The sequence below is a fragment of the Panthera uncia genome, chromosome E1 (assembly GCF_023721935.1).
Source record: "Panthera uncia isolate 11264 chromosome E1, Puncia_PCG_1.0, whole genome shotgun sequence".
Taxonomy (NCBI): Eukaryota; Metazoa; Chordata; class Mammalia; order Carnivora; family Felidae; genus Panthera; species Panthera uncia.
Window position 1 is genome coordinate 51,844,612 of NC_064814.1, and position 27,809 is coordinate 51,872,420.

General features: G+C 42.2%; 1 long non-coding RNA gene across 1 annotated transcript; it reads right to left on the reverse strand.

Annotated features, from left to right (window-relative positions):
* Nucleotides 1-42: 42 nt before the first annotated feature.
* On the reverse strand, nt 43-27,778 carry LOC125927596 (uncharacterized). Its single transcript, XR_007459382.1, has 2 exons — nt 27,455-27,778; nt 43-440 (listed from the first exon to the last, which is right to left on the reverse strand). It is a non-coding gene; the product is annotated as an uncharacterized LOC125927596 (long non-coding RNA).
* Between the last annotated feature and the right edge of the window lie 31 nt (nt 27,779-27,809).

Genomic DNA, 27,809 nt, shown 5'->3' on the forward strand with positions numbered 1-27,809 from the left:
TGAAAAGCTGAAAAACTCAAAAACCCACACGAATGGTCCCGATAGAATAAGAAATACTGTTTAAGACTTTTACAATTTTCTTTCTGTTACTGGTCTTTTTACATATCTTACTTTCCCATTTGTCTCCTGTTTCACTTCCATCACAAACCCGCTTCCATTTCTGCACAAAATCGGACTCCACTGTTGCCGACGCTGGTTTTCATCTGTGCACTGACGAGCTTAAAGGCAACAAACGACAAAAGCTGAGTAACCTTCACCTTTCCATGAAAAAACGGGGCTGCAATAACCCTTCCATTTCAGGTTCATCTTCTACTATTCAGCAGTCAAACTGGAGAGGTGATCACGGGGCTGCATGAGGCGTAGCCTGGAGGGTGGTCCACATGAGCAAGGTTGAGGTTACGGCAGGGGCAGGGTGAAGGGTCAGGCTTTCCCTGTTGCACCTGGAGGGTTTATAAATGGGGATATTTTAGTCTCTAGTACCAGCCACTCCTTAGCCTGAGAGAGCACAAATATTTACAGAAGGAAAACCAAATAAGAGCACCGCGGCATTGCTGGGCTGTGCCGCTGAACTTAATGGAGGGTTTCTTTCCCCCTATGGATTTCAAAGCAGCCTGAACTAAGGATACTAAAGCAAACAGCACATCTGAGATTTAATGGAAAGGAAAACATGCATGTGGCATAAAAGCCCCATTATGATTCCTTAGCACCTCATTGTACGTCAAGAGCACCGCAGTGGCTTTTGGATGCACCACTCTGTCCCCCTGCCTGTGAAGCAAGTCAGCGGCTCAGGCAGTGATACGGTTGGACAACATCCATCACGAGCCTTAGCCTCCTGAGGACCAGGAAGTGGTGACGTGCAGCTCGATTAGTTGGATTTACGGTGCTGTGACACCTGTGAACAATGCCAGGTGACAAGCCCTGCCATCTGAGGTGATCACTGGGAAGCTTTATGCTGGAGAGGGAGGGGACGGGCTGGAACCAAACAGAACAGAATGTGAACCCAAGGTCTATCAGTTGTTCTGTAGGCTTGGGACTCACCCTGGATACTTTCTTCTCTTTTTACCACTGTAGAGAGGAAGACAGAAAACATTCCCATCTCCCCAGAAAGTTCCTGGAGTCCTTTTTGTCATTTCTCCCCAGGAACGAACCACCATTCTGATGCTGATCACCATGTGTCTTCCGACGTCACCCAAGACATACTCTGTTGTGTTTGGGCTTCTTGCAATTAAGGTGATGACTGAGACTCATTCATGAATCTGCGTGTATCCACAGCTGGTTTTTTGTTTTTTTGTTTTGTTTTGTTTTGTTTTTTACCGGTGAGTAGTATTCTTTGCACAAATACATCACGGTTTATTATTACTATTTATCCATTCTCCTGTTGATGGACATTTGGACTTCTGACAGTCTGGGCTATTACAACAGAGTGGCTTCGAACTTTCTTTGTGCAAATATCTTTGGGAACATACGCACTGATTTCTCTAGAGATGGAACTTCTGAGTCGGGTAGGGCAGGAAAATGTTTAACTTAAAGAAAAAATGGTTAGACAGTTTTCCAAAGTGGCCGAACCACTTTACTTTCCCAATAGCAATGTAGGAGAGTTTATCGATCAACATCCTTGACAATATTTGGTCTTGTCAGGTTTTTGGATTTCAACTATTCAGGTGGCGTATCTCGTTTGGGTTTTCATTTACATTTTCCTTGATGAATAATGATGCTGTGCATCAATGTGTCACGTGCTTTTTGATAACTCCGGTGTCTTCTTTTTGTGTAGCGCTGGGCTGAATCTTGTCCCTTTTTAATCGGTAGTTTGGTTTGGCTTTTAATGCGTATTTACATTTGACAGAGAGAAAGAGACAGAGCACAAGTGGGGGAGGGGCAGAGAGAGGGGGAGCCAGAGAATCCGAAGCAGGTTCCAGGCTCCGAGCCGTCAGCCCAGAGCCTGACGTGGGGTTCGAACTCACGAACCGCGAGATCGTGACCTGAGCCGAAGTCAAGCACTTAACTGACTGAGCCACCCAGGAGCCCGTGGTTTTGTTTTTGAGTTGTAGAATGTATTATTCTGATGAGCTCTTTGCTAAATATGTATGTTACTCTAATATTTAATAATTCTGTATTCTCATCTATAAAATGGGGGTAACACTGTTCATAAAGATGAAATGAGTTTGTGTTACGCCTCACATCACTCCCATTTGTATGCTCCTGACACAGAGAGCTTCCAGAGCAAATACCATTAGTTTTAATTAATCTAACTCAAATGATGTAAGAGTGGAGAGAAAGTTCCTCATTCCCAAAATAGGAAATTAAGAGAAATTATCTTTAAAAACAAAGGCATATGGTGGGTGTGCCTAGGTGGCTCAGTCAGTTAAGTGTCCGACTTCGGCCCAGGTCATGATCTCATGGTTCGTGGGTTCAGGTCCCACATGGGGCTCTGTGCTGACAGAACGTGAAGGCTGCCTTGGATTCTGTGTCTCCCTCTCTCTCTACCCCTCCCCCACCCACAGTGCCTCTCTCACTCTCAAAAATAAAACATCAAAAAAACATTTTTTTAAACAAAAAGCAGAGGCATATGGGTATTACAAAATTGTTTTTAATTTTTTTTTCTTTTTTTAAATGCATTTTTGAGAGAGAGAGAGAGACAGAGACAGTGTGAGTGGGGGAGGGGCAGAGAGAGAGATGGAGAGAGGGAGACACAGAATTCGAAGCAGGCTCCCGGCTCCTAGCTGTCAGCACAGAGCCCGATGTGGGGGTCGAACCCACGAATCACAAGATCATGACCTGAGCCGAAGTCAGAAGTTTAACTGACTGAGCCGCCCAGGCACCCCATAAAAAACTGCTTTTTAAAAGTAACCAGTAGAACAAATACTCACATCCTTCTAATGCCTCGTAAAATAACCCACAAAACAAAAGAAACAGACCACATAATGGTAGATTTTTAAAGCTACAAAACCAGAAAATGTATCATAAAGCATGTAACATAATTAAGACCAAACATGTATCATATCATTAAATGCAATGTACTAAATTCATTCATCAATGGAAAAAAGACACTGGGGTTGGATCACAAAAGAAATGTTCCAGATAGGAGACACAACTGAAACACAATTCAGAAAGATTGGCTATAATGGATTGGCAAGGAAAGGAAGAGTTATGAGTAACTAATACCAACACAGCATTTATATTCCTAAAACAAAAACATGGGAGCCATTATGAGAAATAGAGAAAGATGTTTTAATTCACGGATTTCAGTCCATAAGAGAAAAAGCTGACATCAGTAAAGGAGAGAGGAGAAGAAGAAAATAGATCTTTTCATGTCAAAGTCGTGTTTTCAAACCTTGGCCATTTATTAAGCCATAAGAAAATACTAATATATTTCAAAAAGATGAAAAACATCTGTGAATATCAAAACAGAAAACAAAAGCCTTACCTCTTAAAAATTTTTAAATCCTTCCTAATCAATTCTGAAGCCAAAGAGGAAATCTAACTTTATCTGTAGAGCTTCAGAAAATCAACACCAATAAAAGTGTTACATATTAGACCCTATGGAGTACAGGGAAAGCAGTGCTCAGAGGAAAATCAATGATCTTCCATACGTGTTTTAAATGAAAGAATGATAATGAATGAATTAGGCATTGAACTCAAGAAATTAGAACAATAACCACCAAAAAGCGAATAAAACAAAAAATAAGATAAAAAAAGAAAATAATGAATTGGAATACAGAAAATGGAATAATTAATAAATAATTCCAAGATCCGGTTCTTTGAAATAGAAAAAAAATTAACTTTCATCTGACTTAAAATTAAAACCCAACCTCAAATAACTAAACAAGAAATAAGAGGAAATAACCATGAATCTAGAGGAAAATTTTTAAAAAGACAGTAACTACTTTCCTCTACCTTTCGAGTGAAAATAAACTTGAAAACTTGACTAAATACTTTCATAGGAAAATATGATTTATTAAAATGACACCAGAAGACATGAAGTCTAAGCACACTGATTACAGTAGAAGAAACAGACAGTTGTCATGAGCTAAACATCACAAAACACAATTAGTTTAGTGGCATAAAGCTTCCAAATCTTTAAAGAACAGATAGCTCCAATTTAATTTTTTTAGTATTTTACTTATTTTTGATAAAGCCAGAGACAGAGGGCAAGCAGGGGAGGGACAGAGAGAGAAGGAGACACAGAATCTGAATCAGGCTCTAGGCTCTGAGCTGTCAGCACAGAGCCCGACGCAGGGCTCGAACTCACGAACTTTGAGATCAGGACCTGAGCTGAAGTCAACGCTTCACCGACTGAGCCATCCAGGTGCCCCAAGTTAACAACAATTTAAACTGTTAGAGAAAAAAAATTAACTTTTTACAGAAAAAAAGTGATAAACAGAACTACCTACAATCATGAATTATTGCATTAAAAAAATACTACAGAGGAAGTCAAAAGACGACAAATGGAAAAACACATTTGCAATTCCTATCACAAACGTTATAAATTTCTTCCAAATGAGCATGGAAAAGACAACTGCCTAATAGAAAAATTAGTAAAGCAGGTGTGTCCATAGTTCACAGGACATATATGTGACTGAAATATGTTCACGTATCGTTAACATCACTCATAAGAGAAAGGTAAACTGAAACTAGAATCAAAGAACATTATTCGTAATTGGGGGTGCCTGGGTGGCTCAGTCGGTTAAATGTCTCACTTTGGCTCAGGTCATGATCTCACCGTTCATGAGTTAGAGCCCCGCATCGGGCTCTGTGCTGACAGCTAGGTGCCTGGAGCCTGCTTCGGATTCTGTGTCTCCCTCTCTCTCTTCCCCTCCCCTGCTCATGCTCTCTCTCTTAAAAATAAACATAAAAACATTTTGTTTTAAAAAGAACATTATTTATAACTGGATTGGCAACACAAACAATTTTAGAAACCAGCAGGGCTTGCTGGTTGAGTAGCGGCAGATTCCCAATTCAAGGAGTATTTTTCAAATGTTAGAACAATTTATGTATATTTTAACAGGTAAATATTCAAAATTTTAAATATGTTATAAAAGAACTGACCATCAAGTCTGCTGCCTGGGGCATCTAGGTGGCTCAGTTAAACATCGAACTCTTGACTTTGGCTCAGGTCATGATCTCACAGTTCCTGAGATCGAGTCCCCCCTCTGCGCTGACAGCACAGAGCCTGCTTGGGATTCTATGTCACTCTCTCTCTGCCCCTCCCCCACTTGCTCTCCACCTCTCTCTCAAAATAAATAAAAACAAACTTAAAAAAAAGTCTTCTGCCTAACCTTGGCCACCTTTAGGCCAACCTGCCTAACCTCTGGGCTTCCCCAAAGCCAACTATATTATCAGCTTCTGAGGTGGTCTCCCAGAACTACTTTTATTATATTCGTTCAGTCACTTGCACACCCAAAAACACTCGAGTAAGGTACGGAAGGTTTTTGTAAACAAAAAGCTTTCCTCAAAAGGATCCCACCCTCGTCAAGTTTTCATTCCAGTAGAAGTATTATACAGGGATAAAAAAACAAAAAAGAAAAAAAGTAAAAAAAAACCCAAAAAACATAAGTAATGATAAAGAAAAACCACAAAGCAGAAAAGCTGGATATGAAATTCTGCTGCGGGAATGGTGTAAAATGCTAGACACACAGGTCAAGGTAGACCCTACTGAGAAAAACGGCTTTTTCGTCAAGACTTGAAGGAACCATGGGAGGCCAGCTATGCACCCGGGAAGGGCTGTCCAGGAAGGAACAAGAGGAAGAAAAGCCTGGAAGAGAGGAACATGCCCACGTTGCCCAAGGGAATCCAGGAAGACCAGTATGGCTGGAACCCAGTGAGTGAGAGCAAGGGTCTTATACGTCACCCTAAGGACTCTGCCTTTTACTGTGAATAAGGCAGGGAATCTTTAAAGGGCAGAAGAAACACGTGATCTGACTCACCCCTTAAGCCGAACAACCCTATGTTAACATCCATGGAGTAAAGGCAGCAGCAGTGACCCGTTTGGAGCCCATCTCAGCCACCCCTGTGAGAGAGGCGGGCAATCTGGACAGCGGCAAGGAGGGTGGTGAGAATAAGTTGAACTCCAGGGAGACTTTGAAGGCGGAGCGAGCATGGATGGATTCCTCCCCTTTCAGCTCACAGATGCTAACACACCAGGCATATTGTTCGGAAACAGCCTTGTGGGTTTCACAGAACTTGGCAATTGTTCCACTAGAGCGAATGAAGAGCTTTCTCATTCTTCTGATGACGGTACCTCATCCCAGTCTGTAAGTGTTACCATAACGTATTTAACCAGTCTCCTCCGATGGACGTTCCAGTTCTTCTCTGACCTTTAGCTCTTACTGCAACGCTGAAATGAAGAATCTCATCTATGTGCCCCATTAGGCACAGGAGAATACGTCTACGGGATACGTTCATCGCACAGAATCTGCTTAGTCAATGGGTAACTGTATTTGTAATTTTAACAGGGATTTTCTCATTTCCACCCATCAAAATTGTTACAGATGACACCCTCACCAGAATGCTCAGGGGCTGCTTCTTCCTCACACCCTTGAGAAGCTGGATCAAAGACCAAGAGTGTCCCTCCAGCTTCAAATTCAGCAACAATTTACCAAAGGTTATCCAGATTTTTACTCTCTATCTTTATGAAAACTGAGTATTTATGTATTACTGTAGGGGATTCACTTTGGTACACGCAGGAGTAGAAAGATGGTTCACATTTTTAAATGGTATTCAATAATTAATGTTATAATACAGGTTTGACTTTTGATGAAATTCACTATTGGTGCCTAACTTAAAGTAAATCTTAACTCAGTCAGTATCAAAGGGCACTTTAGTTGAAAAGCTATATCGTTTTGAAATCAGAAGGAAGTACAATTTTAATGCGACACATTGGAAGCATTCCCACTGACATCAGAAATAAGGCAAAGATGTCCTCTGTTCCTGATGTTGCTCAACATTTCTCAGAAGGTCAATGTGAAAAGAACAGTCAAGAAAGAAAAAGAAAAGGCACAAACCTGGTCATTTATAGATAACATAATGACCTGCATTTAAAAAACAACAAAACAAACAAAACAACAAAAACCCCAGCTATCAAAGTAAAGCTTTTTGGAGTTCCTTCTATGAAAATGGAAATATCTGGGGCACCCAGGTGGTTAGGCGGTTCCATCGGTTAAGCATCCGACTTCGGCTCAGGTCATGATCTTGCAGTTCATGAGTTTGACCCCCACGTCACGCTCTGTGCTGACAGCTCAGAGCCTGGAGCCTGCTTCAGATTCTGTCTCCCTCCCTCCCTCCCTCTGCCCCTCCCCTGCTCACACTCTGCATCTCTATCTCAAAAATAAACACTAAAAAAAAATGAAATATCTGACATTATAAATTCTATTTGAATTAAAGTTAAAAACGTAACAGAAAACAGTTTAGCTTACAGTCATGATATGAAAAATAAATTTTAATGGAGCACGGTACCGTAATAAAAATAATGTGTTCACTAAATTAAGAAATCGAGGAACAGAAATGTACTTGGACATAGCTTTGGTGCACACATCATTTCAAAACTGAGTTCAAACGAATTGTGGTATTCCATTAGGTGAAACAGAAGTTAAGGTCAAAATGTACCAATGTTTAAAATAAAAAAATAAAAATTAAAAAGTCACATTGAAAAAGTTCTTCCGGGAAAGGCCAGTGACAGAGTATTAGAGACAAATATCTAAAAACTGGATCATATAAATATGTATCAAAATATTTACTCTGGTTATGTTCATTTTTTTTATGGAGGTTCCATGCCCAATGGGCAGCCCAACACAGGGCTTGAACTCATGACTCTGAGATCAAGACCTGAGCTGAGATCAAGAGTGGGATGCTTGGGGTTCCTGGGTGGCTCAGTTGATTGAGCATAGGACTTCAGCTCAGGTCATGATCTCATGGTTTGTGAGTTCAACCCCTGCATCAGGTTCTCTGCTGTCAGCACGCAACCTGCTTCAGATCCTCTGTTCCCCTCTCTCTCTGCCCCTCCCCAACTCTCACTTCATGAGGTTGGGCTCTGCATTGGGCTCTGTGGTGATAGCATGGAGCCTGCTTGGAATTCTCTCTCTCCCTCTCTCTGCCCCTCCTCCATTTGTACTCTCCTATCTCTCTCTCTCTCTCTCCCTCTCAAAATAAATAAATAAAATCTTTAAAAGAAAAAAATCTTACTTATGAACATAGGCTTAAAATTATAAATAAATCCAATTTCAAAGCAAACCATATCTTCTAATATACAGAAATATCATGGACAAGCTAGATATATCCCAGAAACACAAGTATCTTTAACTGTACAGAATCTATTGCACTATTATACTACCAATTAACAAAGAAGAAAAATACTTGATTTTAATAAAGAAAAAAGCAAAAAGCAGTTGATAAAATTTAACATTAATCTATTGAATAAGTCCTAGCAAACTGATATAATGAAGGGAATTTTATTAACCTGGCAAAAGTATCTAACAATTATCAATTATCATGCCCAAAAATTAAATATTAGAAACATTCCTTTACAATTGTAAATAAGAAAAGAATGGTAGCTATCTTCCCTACAACACAATAATATGAACATTTATCAATAAGGGAACAGTTCAATAAAACAAGTTAAAACCATACCAGGTGTATTAGTTATCAATTGCTGTGTAACAAATTACCCCAAAGTTTAATGACATAAATCAACAAACATTTATTATATTGTAATTTTATGGTTCAGGAATTTGGGGATGGCCAAGCTGAGTGGATCTGGTCCATGGCTTAATGAGGCTATAGTTGGAGGTTGGTCAGGAGTGAAGTCAGGTTAATGCAGACAGAAGTCTTCCTCGCTCACAAGGCTATTGGAAGGTGGCCCAGGTTCCTCTACACCAGGGTACTTCCATAGGACTTCTAAGCGTCCTCATGACATGGCAGCTGGCTTCCCCCAAAGAGGGAGATCCAAGAGAGAAGAGCAAAGAGGAAGTCCCAAGGCCTTTTATCACCTACTTCATTACTCTGCTTTATTCTATTTATTAGAAGAGCATCACTAAGTTCAGCCCACACTAAACAGGAGAGGAACCAAGAACATCTCTTGAAGAAGTGTAAAAGAATTTGTGGACAAATTTTTAAAACACCACATTAGGTAAAACTATGTAAAACTAATACTGTTTAAAAAAGATAACAATTCAGGGGCACCTGGCTGGTTCAACTGGGTTAGGCTTCCAACTTCAGCTCAGGTCATGATCTCAACGGTTTGTGAGTTGAAGCCCCGCATCAAGTTCTCTGCTCCCAGCACAGGGTCTGTTCCAGAGCCTCTGTCTTGCTCTCTCTTTGCCCCTTCCCCACTCACTTTCTCTCTCTCAGAAATAAACATTAAAAAAATTTTTTCCAGATAACAATTCATATGTATGGATATGGGAAGACAGGAGATACATCAGGATTGCGCATACTGTGCAACATCATTTATATTGAGTGCATATATGCAAACACCCAAAAATGGAAGTACAATTTTCTTTACTCATATTTTAAAAATACAAACCTAGAAGTATCCAAAATATTATAAGTCATTCTCTGTGGTTTCCTAGGAATGGGGGTAGGATAGCAAATGATGTTCTTAATTTTACCTGTACTTTCTATGTTTTATAATGAAAAAGGCACTCACGTAATTCTTCTGTAACTGCAAACACATATATGTGTATATTCATAGGTGTAAATAAAAGAATTAATGGAAGACGGGGGGGGGGGGGGCACCTGGGTGGTTCAGTCAGTTAAGCATCTGACTCTTGATATCAGCTCAGGTCATGATCTCATGGTTCGAGTCTGAGCCCCGTATTAGGTTCCGTGTTGACAGTGCTGAGCCTTCTTGGGATTCTCTCTCCCTCTCTCTCTGTCCCTCCCCCCCCCAAAAAAAAAATAAACTTAAAAAATTAATGACGGGGAATACTCTGTGGAAAAGACTTAGGATTATCTAGGAAGTGGGTAAATGTGATTTACCCTGAGAGTTGGGTAAAACCCCAAAACTTGAAGGTCACTCCCAAGACTGAGGTGAAAGCAGCTACTCTTCCAGGTGTGTCCTCCCATCTTAGTCACCTCCTTTAAACAACTGGTTACCTAAAATGCATCTTGGATCAGGAGAGTGGATCCAATAAGCACGGCTCCCTGGGAGAGTGCCCTCTGCCAACTTCAATAAAGGCCAGTCTGCCCCTAGCCATGAGTGGGCTACCAAAGAGTACCCGTATGGAGAAACTGACCAGCACCTTGACACTGGGAAGGTCTACAAGAGGCCAGCAAGTCCAGATGCTCAAATCCTACACTGACATTATAGTCATTCTGAGTCAGAGCAAAACCCTTCCATTCTTTGGTTTTTCACCTTCTAAGCCCGGAAAGCGTGACGAGACTAGGGTTTTTCTTGGTTCAAAAAAAAGGACTGAAGTCTTCTACCAAAGTGATTCGATACAGAATGCTTTCAACAAGTACCAGAACACCCGACGAGCACCAGGCTTAAAGAAGTAAGGATTTCTTTTTCTCACGTGACGAGTTGGCAATCCAGACCTTGCATGTTCTTGGCCACACCTGAGCCCCCTGAGGCACAAGGGACACGGGCAAGTAAGTCCTGGCTTCTCTAGATGCCACAGTGGAGCCGGGCAGGGGAAGGGTGCCAGCGCTGCCTGCCACAGTCACCATTTCATTAGTCTGCTCTTTCTCTAGAGTCAGGTCCTTCTCCTATTTCTCCCGAGCCCTTCAAGAAGTCCTCCAGAAGATGTTTTGTGATCTCTCTCTCCTTGGTGGCACTCACCCGACTGGATGCCGTCACCTGACTGGTCTCGATGGCCACTTGCGGCCCCGCACATATTCTCTGCTCAGTGCACTCGGCTTCACAAAAAAGGTCACTGCTTCCTGTACAATGTCTTGTAAGTCCTCCTCTGCTTTCAACTGTATTCTCACGTCCTCTCCATGGTGGAACATGCCCACAGTGAGTGGAATGGTGGCTCCACAGGAGATAGGTCTACCTCCTAAGCCCCAGATCCCATGAATGGGACCTTATTTGGAAAAAAAAAAAAAAAAAAAAAGCATCTTTGCAGATATAATGAACTCAAGTGTCTTGAGATAGGAATCATCCTGGATGATCCAAGTGGCCCAAAGTCCAATGACAAATGTTCTTCCAAGAGACAGTCAGGAAGTGAGAAGACACAGAGGCGGCTCACATGAAGATGGAGGCACAGGTTGGGGTTAGGTGGCCACAAGCCAGTAAGTGTCTAGAACCACCAGCATCTACAACATGCAAGGAAGGATTTCCTCCCAAGAGCCTTCAGAAGGAGCACAACCCTGCCGACAGCTTGATTTTGAATGGCTGGCCTCCGAAACTATGCCAGGATAAGTTTCCGTCATTTGAAATAACCCAAGTTTGTAAGAATTAGGTATGGCAGTCCCAGGAAACTACTCAAGTGACCATCACGTTGTTGGTTTTGCTGTCTACAAAGTCAACAGATCTCTAGAATCCTGCATACAGAACTCGGAGCTCAAGTCACATAAGCTATGGTTGTTCTACTTTAGATCTGGAAAGTCGATAGGGGTCTTTTGTTACATTTCTTACATCAAAACTAATCCTGACTTTTTCCCCTAAGTCCATGATTCATTCCAATTTACCAAAAAGGAGCTTTTCCCTGCTAATCTTCCAAACTGCGGATTCAGTCTGGCTAATTTCCCACTTACTGATCCCAGGCAACAGCTTTATCAGGCTGTTTGATAAATTCCAAATTCACATCAATTGTCCTTTTCACGGAGCTTCTTAGATTTTTAATGACAGCAAAGTGCATTTTCCAAGCTCCTTCTGAAAACTGAACTCTGTACCAAGTAGGATGACCCAAGATGATTTGAGCAAATCACACATCCCAGCTCCACTCTTGCTCTATCCCTATCCTGGTATCTCATGACCAGTGTTGACTGAAAATTATAAGCCTATTCATCGTTTGCTTTTTGAAACCAAATTCTGGGCTATCTCCATGAGAACACCACATTCTGATGTGCCCTTCTGAGTGGGAAGGAAAGACGGAGCATTGCAGAGGACACCTGAAGATCACGGATATCCACACGGAGAAGTGTGGCACTGTGTGCTCTGTCATGCGTATCACAGAATAAAAAGGGTAGCACCCACTGCTTCATAGAAAGCTATTGTGGCACAATGGGAAAATGCCTGGATCAGGGAGTCATCTAGGCCTGAGTTTAAACCCTGGCTTCTCCGTCACGTGTATGACCTCTGGGAGGGTCCTTACTTTCACTGACACCTAGTTTTTTTCATCTATAAAAGGCAGGTGATAATAACTACCTTGTAGGGCTGGATAGGATTAAACGGGATGGCTCACGTAAGCAACCAGATACAGTGACCGGTGCATGGTAGGCCTTCAAAAGTAACTAATTTGCTTTCTTGAACCTCACCCCCTCTCTACTGTTCTCTTTTCTCAGCCTTCCCCAAGTCCTAAAGCTTGCATGCACATGGCTCCTTTTATGGACTCAGGCTCCCCTCGATTCCCAACTTAAGACCGGTAACACCATGATACACATATAACCTAGTAGGTGGCTCACCCTAAATCCCCTCATTGGTTTCATGGTTTTGGAAGAAAACCAGAGCAAGGATCCATCCCTGGTATTCTTCTAGACCACCAACCTGACCCAGGATCTGGTCCCCCACACCCTGCCACAGCCATTCCCTAGCCCCACACGGTTGCTTACCCATTGGGGTCCTTACTGCTCTTTCTCAGAGCATCTCAATCCTCACCCTTCCCAAACTCCAAAACTGGTAGGTAGCTGCCTCAATTACTGCCAACCCAACCCTCTTCCCTGAGGCCAGGGTCAAGTGTACATTGACCAAATTCCTTGGTTATCACTCTTTGCTACCCACTCTGTTTCCAGCCACCACGTAGATCACTGGATTTTCCCCTCTCTTCTGAGTGGATACCAGGACTGAGAACCCACTGATTCAATTATTGAAAACCTGAAAGTACCAGACATTGTTTTAGGAGCTAAGGACACCACACTAAACACACACACACACACAAAAATGTTGCTTATATACTATCGCAAAAAGACGAAAGACACGCCAATAGTCAAAAATAGAAGAAAGATACGTGAAGGGTTCCTAAGAAAACAAATAGGGTGGCATGAGGGGTAGAAGGAGGGGCCACTTGAGGCGAGACCTGAATGAAGAGAAGAAGGTGGCCTTGCAGAGGTCTGAAAGCTGAGCCTTCCTCCCAGAGGTTAGAGCTCCTGAGGGGGCCAGGTCTGAGTCTGGCTTACATAGAACTTGGGTCTCTATGGGGCCACAGTTCTCAATAGGCCCTTCCCTCCCAAATCTCTGAAGTTCTGGAATACTTAACAGACTTCTTACACTCCCAACAGGATTACTAATTCCTGGATGCTCAAGATGTATTCATTCACTCAATCTGTTCATTCACACAAAGGCTGATTTAATATCTACAGGGTTGCAAGCAACGTAACAGGTGATGTAGGATACAAAGATGAGTGAGACGTGGACGGGCCGTGGCCTCAAGGACTTCATGCTTAAAAGTGACCGTAACTGCAGGCTGCATTTGAAGGTGTGGCAGAGACGACACGGGAAAGGTTAGCAGGGACCAGGGCATGAGGGGCCTTCTAAGCCAAGCTGAAGAAACTGAAATGGGAACCACTGAAGGTTTAGTGTGCCCACGGGAGGGGAGTGAAACAGGCCAGATCAGAATGGGGGTCTGAACTAAGGCAGAGGCAGCCACGAGGATGGCACGAAGCCACAAATGAATGCAGACGATTCTAGGAAGTAGAACAGACTGGCTATTCCTAACGATCTGAGAATCTCAGGAGGAAGGCACCGGTGCCCCTCTCTATCCTCCCCTGGCAGAACACAGATAACCTAGAGCAGCTGGAGCAAAGCACTGGGCTCACGGGCTGAGCCTGAGCGATGAGAAGACTGGCTCGTGGCTGGCAGGGACAGGAAATACGCGGCCTTGGGCTTCCACTCCCAGATACCACAGTCACGGCAGGCATCTCCTATCAATCACAACAGGCCTCTTCATTGAATTCAGATGTAGCTTCAGACGCCTTTTCAACACAGGGCTCCAGGCAGAGGACAAAATCCATCAGGGTTGGTGTGCTAATTGAAACCTACTCACCATGGTTGGTGCTTGCTGGGCTCAGCAGAGCGCCGTAAGACAAAGTCTGGCCATCATCCAACGGGCAACGGGAAGCCGCTGATGGCTTCTGAGGGGGAAGATTGATGGACAGAGGACGTTACTTTCGGAGGAATAAGCATCTGGAGGCGAGCAGATGGGTCAGAACGTTATTTCAGGATTGTGATGGCCGGCTACCAGGCGAGGAGGAAATAAATATGTACGCAGGGAAGACGAGGCCACACTGTACCCTCTTATTGGCCAAAACATCTCTATTTCACGAGGCCAAGGCACCAATCGCTTGTTACGTGGCTCACCTCCGAGGACATCTGCGCATATGAGCCGTGATTGTGTTTTGCGTCTGTCTGCATGGATATAAACGTAGCCCATGTCGTATTTTACTTCCAAATTAAAATATCAGATCTCCCATTTAAAAGAATTCAAGGGGCGCCTGGGTAGCTCAGTCGGTTAAGTGTCTGACTTTGGCTCAGGTCATGATCTCACGGTTTGTGGGTTCAAGCCCCGCGTCGGGCCCAGTGCTGACAGCTCAGAGCCTGGAGCCTGCTTCCGATTCTGTGTCTCCTCCTCTCTCTGCCCCTCCCCTGCTCACGTTCTCTCTATAACAAACATTTTCTTAAAATTTAATAAAAAAATAAAAAATAAATAAAAGAATTCAAGAGGGGCACCTGGGTGGCTTAGTTGGTTGAGCATCTGACTTCCACTCAGGTCATGATCTCAGTTTGTGAGTTCGAGCCCCGTGTCAGGCTCTATGCTGACAGCTCGGAGCCCGCTTCAGATCCTGCACCCTTCTCTCTCTGCTCCTTCCCCACTCGTGTGCGCTCTCTCAAATAAACATTTCAAAATAAATAAAAAATAAAAGAATTCAAGAAGCCCTTATTCAGCCTTTCATTGGGGATCTTTGCCCCCTTAAGACTGTTTCTCTTCTTGAGGCTTCCATTTGCTATCTTTGGTCCCTCTTCAATTTTTTTTTCTCACTTCTCCTGCCTGAAAAAGAGACAGTGAAATTTGAGGAGAATGGCTAGTACAGAAAAGTTAAGATGATGGACGAGATGTTGGTTACAGGTAGCTCTGCACAGGACTTTCCTCTCTGTGCCCACCTCTGACCTGACCTGCCTACAGTTCTTGATCTGAGCATTTCAGTGCATGGAATTCCCTTTGGCTTTCAGGACAAGATAACGTTGTTTAAGTTGACACCGATGACAGAACGGCCATCCACAGGGAGCTGGAAGGGTAATGAACCAGTCAGAAATTCAGAGGCATAGGCTCTAAACTGTGAATCAGGGATGAACCCCTTAGCCCCTCTATCCCTGGTTCCTTTTGTGAAAAATCGCAGAGTTGGAATAGATGTTCTCTAAACACCCCCACATTTGATCCCGATTCTCCATCACGGACAGGCTGCCACAGGAGTGGCCATCGGCTGTATCAAGAGAAACAGGCACCTTCAGTAACAGAAGACGACCCTCCAGAACGAGATTCTGGTCACTGCTTCGCATTTAACAACTCTGGCTAGTCCCAAGCTTCTGGCCACGGACGGAGCATTTTGATAAGATCCCAAAACATCTGGGGTCATTCCGGGGCACTGAAATAATAACTTATGTTCTTCGTAAACAGTCTGTTCTTGGAGTGTGCCTACGCATCTCCTTGCCCCACGGAATCGGGAAGTGTTTGCCATTGGGACCTCCAACCTGATGAATGATGAGGCCTTAAACAATTTCCCGACCCTTTTCGGAGCCTGCAAAGCAGCCCGTGTTTCACCCCACACCACTCTATCACGACCACCAAATCAGCACCATATGGTGGATGAGACCAGATTACAGAAGACAGGGCCTGCCTTTGAGGACATCTGGAAGTTCTTTAACACATGCACTTGGAGTGACTTGAATGGATCATTTATAGCTGGTCCTGGGCCTGTGGGCTGGAGATAGCATTGCTGTTCTTTATCTGGCACGCAGTGGGCTCACTTAGCTAACTGGAGGCCTTTCCTTGCTCAAACAATGTTTTCATTTTGTTTTTTGGGTTTTTGTGTTTTTTTTTTTTTTTTTTATCATTTCTAGGTCTTGGAGAGTTTGGTTTTCCCTGAAATATGTGATCATTATGTGGTGAATAGCTCTGAACCCCCAAAAGTCGGGGCCAAGTGGTGCCAAATGTCTACGGTTGCAATAACGCAGAGAAGAACCAGCCATCAATCCCAAGGCATCGGGGGTCATTGATATTTACTGATGCTCCCTATCAGGGAGTATATAAAAGGAGCCTGGGCACCAGAAGGTATAATTTACTGTTCAAGCTTTTGTGGAAATTGGGAACCAATATATCCACTCGATGAACATGGTCCTTCTGATTGGGGTGTTTCACTTGGCTTGGAAAATTTTGAAGAGCGCCTAATATTTTAACGTTGCATTGGCCAATGTGCCATCAGGATATTTTTGTGCGCGCGCACACACACACACACACGATTCATAACTACTGTAAAAAAAAAAAAAAAAAAAAAAAAAAAAAAAAAAAAAAAAGGCAAAAAAAAAAATTTTCCCCAAAACCCAAAAAAATTCACACCTTTGGAATTTAAAAAGGTACTATGGCCGTTTGTTTCCGGCCTTTCGGTATACATCATTTCTGTGCTCAAGGTCGAGCAGAAAATTCCTTCGATTTAAGGTGAATGAAAAGTATTTACTAAGTACAGCAGTAAACTGAACATTGCCCCTCATGCATATCAGGTCCTCATACCTGGAACCTGTAAATGTTACCTATCTAGAAAAAGAGTCTTTGCAGGTATGATCAAGGGAAGGATCCTCCCTCCAAGGGAGGTTGTCTTAGATTGTCCAGATGGGTCCTAAATGCTGTCGCAGCTGTCCTTACAAGACAGAGGCAGAGGGGAGGAGCAAGTGACCAGGAGAGGAGGCAATGTGACCACGGAGGCAGAGACTGGAGTGAGGCTCTGTGACAAGGAACGCGAGAAGCCACCAGAAGCTAGAAGAGAAATGGATTCTCTCCTAGAGCCTCTGGAGGGAACTCAACCCTGTGCACATGCTGACTGGGGCCCAGGGAAATTCACTTCACACCTCTGCCCTCCAATACCGTGGGAGAAGGTATTCCGGGAAATCGGTTGGAGCAGCCAGAGGAAACTGATACAGGGACACTGAAGCCTTTGTTTCAAAGTGGCACTCTTTCCTGAAATTGACCTGTCCTAAAAATGTGCTGTGGCAGAGATGCTAAACAGTTCTCTTTCATCGCTTTCCCTCTTACTCTCACCTTCTTCCACTTTATAAAAGAGGCAGTTCTCACCCACCTGAATCTCACTGTACTACATACAGGGGTGTGAACGAACATGTCCCAAGGGACGTTCAAGTCACTGGTGTCTGAGAAACTTCTTTTAATCAAGCCACCATAAACACTCGGTTGCGTGACCTTTGATGTATTTATACCACTTCCATCAGGGTCAAAGCATAATGCTCTGGCCTGTATTGGGATATTCTTTTTTGTTTTTAACTTTTTTATTTTAAAAAACAAAAATTTTTTTTAACATTTATTCACTTTTGAGAGACAGAGAGAGATAGAGCACAAATGAGGAAGGGACAGAGAGACAGGGAGACACAGAATCCGAAGCAGGCTCCAGGCTCCGAGCTGTCAGCACAGAGCCCGACGCGGGGCTCAAGCCCACGAACTGTGAGATCATGACCTGAGCCCGAAGTTGGACACTCAACCGACTGAGCCACCCTGGCGCCTTTTTTTTTTTTTTTTAACATTTATTCACTTTTGAGAGACAGAGCACAAATGGGGGAGGGACAGAGAGAGAGGAGACACAGAACCTGAAGCAGGCTCCAGGCTCTGAGCTGTCAGCACAGAGCTCAACGTGGGGCTCGAACTCATGAACCGCGAGATCATGACCTGAGCCAAAACCAAGAGTCAGACGCTTAAGTGAACCACCCAGGCACCCCAAGGCAGTGGAATCTTAGTGTCACAAAGCTGCAAACTGAGGGCAAGAATCCACGTTTATTCTGTCTACCTGTCATACTGTTAGGACAGTCAGGGGGTGCTCCCATGTGCTGTGCACACACACGCACACCAGGGACACACCCGTCCGCTACAGGCATGTCCTTCTCTGCATTGTCACTGGCCTTAGGGAAAAAAAAAAAAACAACACATAAGTGTCAGGTGCATATTTTGTATCATTTCAAGAGGGAGGAAGTGAAAACTGCTTCTTTCAACAGATGAGGTCATCACTTTGAGTAAAAGGAGGCTAGACTGGAAGTCAGACAGAATTTTATATTTTCTTGATTATTTGCTCAGACTCATGGGAGAAATAATCTCATTAACTTTTGTCAGTAGACCCTTGTAAATCTAGGTTTCTGGGTTCCTTGGTGGCAGGTCTTCTGGTAACCGTGTTTTCTAACACCGGCTTATTCCTCCTCTCTGACAACATGCTTCTCAGGTTCGTGTTAGCATCACTGAAACATGACACCGTACTTCACAGCCATTAATATGCCTGTGATAAGTTCCTGCCTGCTAACTTACTAGTGACCTCGGCTCATCTTTTTCTTTTAAAGTGTATTTATTTGGGGCGCCTGGGTGGCTCCGTCAGTCAAGCCTCTAACCTCAGCTCAGGTCACGATCTCACGGTCCGTGAGTTCGAGCCCCATGTCAGGCTCTGTGCTGACAGCTCGGAGCCTGGAGCCTGCTTCGGATTCCTTGCCTCCCTCTCTCTGCCCCTCATTCACTCATGCTCCGTCTCTCTCTCAAAAATAAACATTAAAGTGTATTTATTTATTTTGAGAGAGAGAGAGAGAGATCACATAAGAGCACAGGGGAGCGGCAGAGAGAGAGAGGGAAAGAGAGAATCCCAAGCAGGCTCCATGCCATCATCACAGAGCCCAACAAGGGGTCAATGTCATGAACCACAAAGATCATGACCTGAGCTGAAATCAAGAGTCAGATGCCTAACCAACTGAGCCATTTAGGTGCCCCTCAACTCTTGTCTTCTTTATTTGTATTTTATTTCTACAAGTCCATTAAACTCCTCCTTCACAGAGAGAGCATCTACTAATGAATGTGTGTATGAACAAAGCTTAAGATTCTCTCTCTCCCTCTGACCCTCTCCCCCACTCACTCACTCTCTAAATAATTTTTTAAAAGAAAACACCTTTGTTTCATTTGAAGTACTTCCTCCTTCTCAAATCTCGTAAGTTATTTTAATTTTGTCAAATTGTTTTCAACCATAAAATGAATTTTATGTCTCTGGGTGTATACGTTCTCAAGTGTCTGTCATTTATAAAGATATTTTGAGATGACATGAAAAATTAAATTTGAAATAACTCACTGTTCACAGCCAGTGTGAGGAAATATGAAAATGTGAGATTCCAAATTTTATAGGGCTGCTTCAGGTCAGCCCCATCTAAATTTACCTTTAACAAAAGGTGCCTTTAAGGGTAACAAGTAAAATTAATATCATTTGATAAGTCTCAGGAAAAGTATGTTGCTGTGGAAATTAAGAGGGTATATTAAGAAAGTAAATTAGGAAAGTAAATGACAAATTACTGGATTAACACACTGTTAGAGAAATTTACTTTTTATGGCTAATTAATTGTTTATCAAGGGATGCCTGGGTGGCTCCGTCAGTTGAGCAACTGACTTGATTTCAGCTCAGGTCATGATCCCCGGGTCATGGGATCAAGCCCCACATCAGGCACTGAGCATGGAGTCTGCTTAAGATTCATATTCTCTCTCTCTCTCCCCCTCCCTCTGCCCCTACCCCCTGCTCACACTCGCTCTCCCTCTCCAAAATAAATACACAAAAAAATATTTATCCAATTTGTAATACATTCATCTTGTTTGATCAATTACTTGCTAATAACTATAATGATAACTCATTCCAGAATAAACATTCAACACTTAAAGCTTTATAGTCAGAAAACAAAAAAAATTCAAATATCTATGTGTATATATACATATATATATACATATATATGTATATATACACATATATACATATATGTATATATACACATATATGTATACACACACACACCTCTGTATGTATATAAACACATTTATGTCTACATCTATTCACACATATACATTTATATCTACGTATAGACAGACAAGTTTATAGACATACACACACTTTTCTTTTTTCAAAGAGATCTGATGAGGTGACTAATAAAACCCTCATGCATAAAAATCTATCATACTGTCTGGACTTCCATTTTCGGCCCAGCACGCAAGAAGCTTAGAAGCCATCACTCTGGGGGCACCTGGGTGGCTCCGTTAAGCGCCTGACTCTTGATTTTGGCTCAGGTCATGATCTCACGGTTTGTGAGATCAAGCCCTGTGTTGGGTTCTGCACTGACAGCTCGGAGCCTGCTTGGAATTCTCTCTCTCCCTCTCTCTCAAAATAAATAAATAAACTTTTAAAGAAACCAAAGGAATGGAGAAAGATATACCATGCTAACACTAATGAGAAGAAAAGAAGAAAGCCAGAGTAGCTACACTAATTTCAAATAGAACAAGCTTCAGAGTTAGGAAAACACCAGGAATAAGGAGGGGCATTACATAATGATAAAAGGGTCAGTTCTCCAAGGGATAATAACAATACTTAGTTGTTACTTTGACAGAGTATCAAAGTACATGGGGCAAAAACTAACAGAATTTCAAGGAAAGATGGATTCACTATTACAACTGGAGACTTCAACGCCCTCTATCAGGAAAGAACAGATCCAACAAGGGGAAAACCAGTAAGGACATAGTTGAACTCAACAGCACCATAGCCCAACTGGGTAAGTGGATGTTAATAGACCACTTCATCCAATAACAGAGTACAAATTCTTCTCCAACTCACATAGAACATTCACCAAGACAGACCCCCTTCTAGGCCATAAAGAATGCTTTGACAAACCTAAAATGATAGAAATCATTTGCTATTTGCTCTCAGACCAACAATGGAATTAAACTAAAACTCAAAAACAAAATATCCACAAAATCCCAGAATACTTGAAGATTAAACAACGTACTTCTTTAAACGTTTTTGTAATTTAAGTATATTTATTTGTTTTGAAAGAGAGAGCAAGAGAGCGCGCGCACGAGCCAGGGAGGGGCAGAGAGACAGATGGGGAGAGAGAGAATCCCAAGCAGCTCTGTGCTAACAGCAAAGAGTCTGACATGGGGCTCGATCTCATGAACTGGGAGATCGTGACCGGAGACAAAATTAAGAGTCAGATGCTTAACCAAATGAGCCACCCAGGGGCCCCTAAATAATACACTTCTAAGTAACACATGGGTCAAATTAGAAATCTTAATCAAAATTTTAAAATACTTTGAACTAAATAAAAATGAAAGCACACCTTATTAAAAAATGTGGGATGCTGTAAAAATAATGCCTAGAGGCAAATTTATTGCACTGAATGCATACATCAAAAAAAAAAATCTAAACTCATTCATCTAAGTTTTCAGGAAACTGGAAAACGCAGACCAAATTAATTCCAAAGTAGGTGGAGGAAAATAAATAATAAAAGAAATAAAGCAGAAATCAATGAAATTGAAAACAGAAAATCAATAGAGAAAATCAACAGGACCAAAAGCTGGTTCTTTGGAAAGATCAATAAAATTGATAAGCTTCTAGTCAGGCTAAGTAAAAAGGGAAGAAGACACAAATTACTAATATCAAAAACGAAAGAAAATACAGACCACGTGGACGTTAAAAGGATAATAAAGAAATACTCTAAACAACTCTATTCCTACAAATTTGATAACCTAAATAAAATGGACCAATTCTTTGAAAGACATCATCTGTCAGACTCATAGAAGAAGGAATGGACCCATTATCTATTAAGTAATTGAATCAGTGGGGCATGTGGCTGGCTCAGTCGGTGGGGCATGTGACTCATGGTCTCAGGGTTATACATTCCAGCCCCAAGTTGGGTGTAGAGATTATGTTAAAAAAAAATATATATATATATATATATGTGTATGTATATGTATATACATACACACACACACACACACATATATATAATCTTAAAAAAAAAAAAGGAAAGAAATTGAACCAGCAATTAATAACCTTCCAAAACATCAAGCATCAGGACCTGATCCTTAAGAAAGAAATTGTACCAATTCTCTACAATGTCATCCAGTAAACAGAAGCAAGGTAAATACTTTCTAACTCATTCTACGAGGTCAGCACTACCTTAATACCAAAACCCAACAAAGGCATTACCAAAACAGAAAACTACAGAGCAAGATCTCTCATGAACAGATACCAAAGTCCTCCACAAAAGATTGGCAAACCAAGTCCAACAACAGTAAGAATTATCCACCACAACCAAGAGGGATTTATCCCAGGTATGAAGACTGGCTGGACATTTGAAACAGAGTTAATGTAATCCACCATATCAACATGCTAAAGAAAAAAAATCACATGATCATATCAATCAATGTAGAAAAAGGAGCTGACAAAACCCAACACCCATCTATGATCAAAACTATCAGCACACTACAAATATGAGAACTTTCTCAATGGGATAAAGAACGTCCCCCAAAAAACCACAGCTGAAGTCATACTTAATGGTGGGACAACCTCTTTCTCACTAAGATCAAAGCAAGGATGCCCCCCTCAGTATATACCTACTATATAAAAACCAATCACTTCCTTACATACTGACACTTAAGCAGAATTTGAAATTAAAAATACATTATAAAAAACACAAAATACAATTCTTAGGTATAAATCTAACAAAATATGTTCCAGATCTATGGGAGGAAAACTACCATGGTCTTTTTTGGCTTACTATGTTGAATTCTATCAATTGATTTTCAGCTGTTAAACCAACCTTGCATTCTCAGGATAAATACCTCCCAGTCATGATGTGCTACCCTTTTTACATAATATTGGATTTGATTTTTCCATCCAAGTACTAACCAGGCCTGACCCTGCTTTGCTTCTGAGATCAGACGAGTTTGCACTCATTCAGGGCCTGAAATTTGCAAGAATTTTTTCATCTGTTTTTATAAGAGATATTATGCTGCAGCTTCATTTCCTTGTAACATTTTCCTGTTTTTCATCATGGTAGCATAGCCCTCACTGAATTAGTTGGGAGTGTCTCCCTCCTCCCGTCTTCTGAACAAGTTTCTTTGTGAGATGGGTATCATTTCTTTCTCCAATGTCTGCACCAAGTAAATGTAATGGGTATCATTTCTTTCTCCAATGTAAATCACCAAGTAAATGAGAACTGAAGTTTTCTTTGCAGAAAGTTCATATCCCAAATTGTACTTCTTTAACTTATGTAGATCTGAGTTCTCTATCTCTTCGTGGATAAATGTTGGTAATTCAATATTTCAAAGACTACAAAGCCAGGCCTCTTATCACAGGGAAGAACCAACAAAGACCGCCAACAACAACGGTTGTGCAGTCAAGTCAATACCACCATCTCACATGGCCCTAATTTTCCTTGGCCACGATACAAAATGGAAGACATTCTGCTCATCTACCCTTCTGATACACTCATTCTGTCCATATGGTCATATTCCCCTCCAAAATTATTCTCTCAACCCAACCTCTCAATGTTCTCCCAACAGAATGTCTTGGGGTTTTTTTTCTTCATTAATTCAGGACATGTTATTTGACCTCTTGATGAATTAAATTCCTAGAGATTCTCCACTTCTGCTTACTCTTTAGCCCACTCCTGGTTCTTCCTCCTTCTGTATCCCTCCACCTGTTTTGTTCAGCTATCCTCCGAAACATCTCCAACTTCCTTGTGCTGCTATTCTGTTACATCAGCCCAGCAGAACTCACACCGTGGATTAGCTTCACTTCGCACTTTCTCTGTTCCGCCTTCCAGACTGTGAAGTAACAGTGAAAGAAACCACATAACCTCATGAAATGGTACGACCTCAAGTCCACCAGAAATGTCTCCCGCGTCTTCAGCACTCTGTGACAGTTTGTGTTTCTTGCATCAAACGTATCTCCTGTTTCGTACGGTGACCATCTCACACCCACACCACAGAAAATCTATACACTACACACCCCTTCTCTTGTTCAACTGATGGCTGGCCTCCTACCTCAGTAAAATAGAAGTAATAACGTGGAGGGGTGCCTGGGTGGCTCAGTTGGGTGAGTGTCCGACTCTTGATTTCTGCTCAGGTTATGATCTCATGGTTGTGAGATTGAGCCCCCTCTTGGGCTCTGTGCTGGGCATAGGGCCTACTTGGGATTCTCTCTCTTCCTCTCCCTGTGCCCATCCCAACCTCCAAAAATAAAAAAATAAAGTAAAAGAAGTAATAAGAAAACTTGTCCACCATCCCTCCAACACACTTACCAGTATCCCTCAAGGTCATGTTCGTTTCCTAATAGTTTGACATCAGAGGTGTCTCTCTACCTGTATAATGATAATCCTTCCACTTATGATCAGGATCCCATTTTCAACATTTTCTTTGGGGATTTAATTCTATCATTTACCTCCTTTCTCACCTGAGATTTCCACACTCCATTTTATCCTGGTTTTCCCCCCCCCCCCGCTCAGAGCCTGAAGCCTGCTTCAGATTCTGTGTCTCCCTCTCTCTCTCTGCCCCCCACAAAATAAACATTAAAAAAAATTTTTTTTTCCCATTTATATCCTGGTTTTGTTCCCATCAGCACTGAAATGTGCTTGATTCTCTCTTATAAATTTTTTTTTAACTTAAAAACTCTCATGAGGGGCGCCTGGGTGGCTCAGTCAGTTAAGCATCCAACTTGGGCTCAGGTCGTAATCTCTCAGTCTGTGAGTTCGAGCCCCGCATCAGGCTCTGTGCCGACAGCTCAGAACCTGGAGCCTGCTTCAGATTCTGTGTCTCCCTCTCTCTCTGCTCCTCCCCTGCTCACGGTCTGCCTATCTCTCTCTCTCAAAATAAATACACATGAAAAACAAAGTTTCAAAAGAAATTAAAGTTATAAACTTGACACAAGGTTGAAAACAAATAGCTCAAAAAAAAAAACAAAAACAAAAACGATTTTCACGATATTAAAGAATCTCCAGATGATGCTGGGCTCAGAAAATTCACCAATGAGTTCTAGCTAACATCAAGAGACAGACTATTCATGTGGCATTTTAACTGTCCCAGAGCAAGTAAACCGAACGGAAATCCAGCATAATCCCAATACTAAAACCTGAAAAACATTGCCTTAAGACAATTTTTAGACCAATTTTTAGTTATGAATATAGAGGGAAGTTAGCAAGGGAAGTATTAGCAAAGCAAATTCAGCTGCATAGTAAATAAATCACACACCATGAAAAAGCAGAAGTCCTTCCTCAGAGCTGCAAAAATGAATCAATCCTTAGAAAAATCTATGAACATAATTAACTATATTAATGGATGAAAGGTGATTTCCTAAAACATATAATCATACTGCTAGCTGCTAAAAAAATTGTAATGAAAAATATGTTCCTAACTTCTCTAAAAGCATGGCTTTTTTGTAAAATAAAACTAGAAGAATATTCAATTAATTTAATGCATTAAATCTGTCTGAAGCCAACTGCAAATACCACTCTTAACTCTGGGAGTCCGGAGGCCTTCCGTTAAAGTCAACAGTAGCACGATGGCAGCAATCTTGTTACTCAAGGTAAACTTGCCAGTCCTTGCAAATACAATCAGAAAGAAACGTGTGTGTGGGTGGGTGTGCACATGTGTAGATTTATACGTAAATGAGTGTGTGCGTGTAGGTATATATGTTAGAATTGCGGAACATTATCAGCATTCACAGATGAAATGCGCGGACTCCCAGAAATCCAAAAACACCCAAGTGAAAAATCTGAAAACAACTCATAATTTTGGTTTGGTCACTTGCAACAGAAACATGTGAAAATCAACGGCCATTTTACATTCCTATAATGACCAGCATATTGTTCAGGACTGCTGTGGTTGCAAAGGACTGGAATTGTTCTGAACAATGGCAAGACAGAATTTCCTGGAAGGGTTATTTTGTAGCCCAGGTGAGCTCTGGTCCTTTGATCCCATCAGCTGCCAGGGAAAGTCAAGGACAGCTAAGCGGAGGGAGCTGCCCAGGCCCGAGTCCCCTAAGCTGGATGGTCTCTCCCCAACTCTTACTTGCTGTGATCCGTGTACCAACCTCTGTGTCTTGCCTTGTTACTGGGTTGGGTTCCTCCACCTGGTCTGAAACACCACATTCTCAGCTCCTGTGTCTCCTCTCCCATGAGCAGGGAGGTGAGACTTACTACCAAGAGAGACTTATTCTCTAGGTCCCAAGTTTGAAGACAGGGGAAAAGACGCTGGCTATCTTTGCTGGGTGGAGGAAGCCCCATTTTTATCTGGTCAACTGGTGGTGGGGTATATTAAACCAGGACAGCTCCTGCTGAATCGCATGGCCGCGGTGCAGGAGAGCAGACCTCCCCCCACCGAGAGAATGGGAACCAAGAATAATGGAAACGAAAAGACTGGCTTGAAAATCATAGTGAACACACTTAACTTAAATATAAAGAGCATCTGGAAATGTCTAAAGTTACTGGGAAAACCTCACTGAAGGAAAGAATGTTGGCCAAGAAGTTTTCTTTAGAGGATTCCTTTATCAGGTGTTAAGATGTATTTAAAAAATTTTTTTTCTAATGTTCATTCATTTTTGAGAAAGAGAGAGAGAGACAGAGAGACAGAGACAGAGCTCATGCTCCCCATGAGCAGGGGAGGGGCAGAGAGAGGGAGACACAGAATCCAAAGCAGGCTCCAGGTTCTGAGCCATCAGCACAGAGCCCGATTCGGGACTTGAACCCACAAACCGTGAGATCATGACCTGAGCTGAAGTCAGACACAACTGACTGAGCCACCCAGGCACCCCAAAATGTACTTTAAACTACAAAAAAAATTAGAACCAGTGAAGAAATAGGCAGGTTAATAGAAAAGGACAGAAAAGTCCAGGTAAAACAAAAGTACATGTGATATTCATGTATAAAGAAATGGCATTGTGAGCTGTAAGCTGGAACAGGTTGGGAACAACTAGCTATGAGAAAAAAAGAAGTCCGCCTATCATATCAAAAGCACAAAACATAAAGGAAACCATTAACGGATTTGGTTACGTAAAATAAAAATAAAATAAAAATATGTCACGGGCAGATAAAAAAAAAATCCACATGTAACTAATAACACAGTCAAGTGGTTAACACCGGTAATATAAATTCCATTTTAAGGCTGAGTAGCAAGGAGGTTTAGAACCAAATTGCTTGGGTAACATCTTAGCTCTAAAGTTTACAAACCACGTACCTTCGGTGAACTTCTTCAACGCCTCAGTTTCTCCACCGCAACACAAAGGAAAGCATCATTGTACCTACCTCACAGGAGGTGCGAAATTGTTTTCCAGAAGAAGTAAGCATTTCTGAGAGCCGCCCAGAACAGGGTGGGGAGGACACCGAGGAAGGAGGCTTGTGCACATCTCCCGTTTCAATTCTCAGAACACCACGGACTTTGACTTTTGTCAACTGCACCCGGACCACCTCCTGGAACGCATCCTTGTACGGTGGACTGAAACAGAGATAATGGAACTTCTGTTAGCTAAACAGCCAATCGTGTATTCGTCAGTCTAACTCTGCCAGCACCAATCGTAATTCCTTCTAAACAATTCACGAACTCCTATAACCCTGTGGGTTTTGCCTTCATCAGCCTGCCCTCCCCTCCCCCAACTTAGAG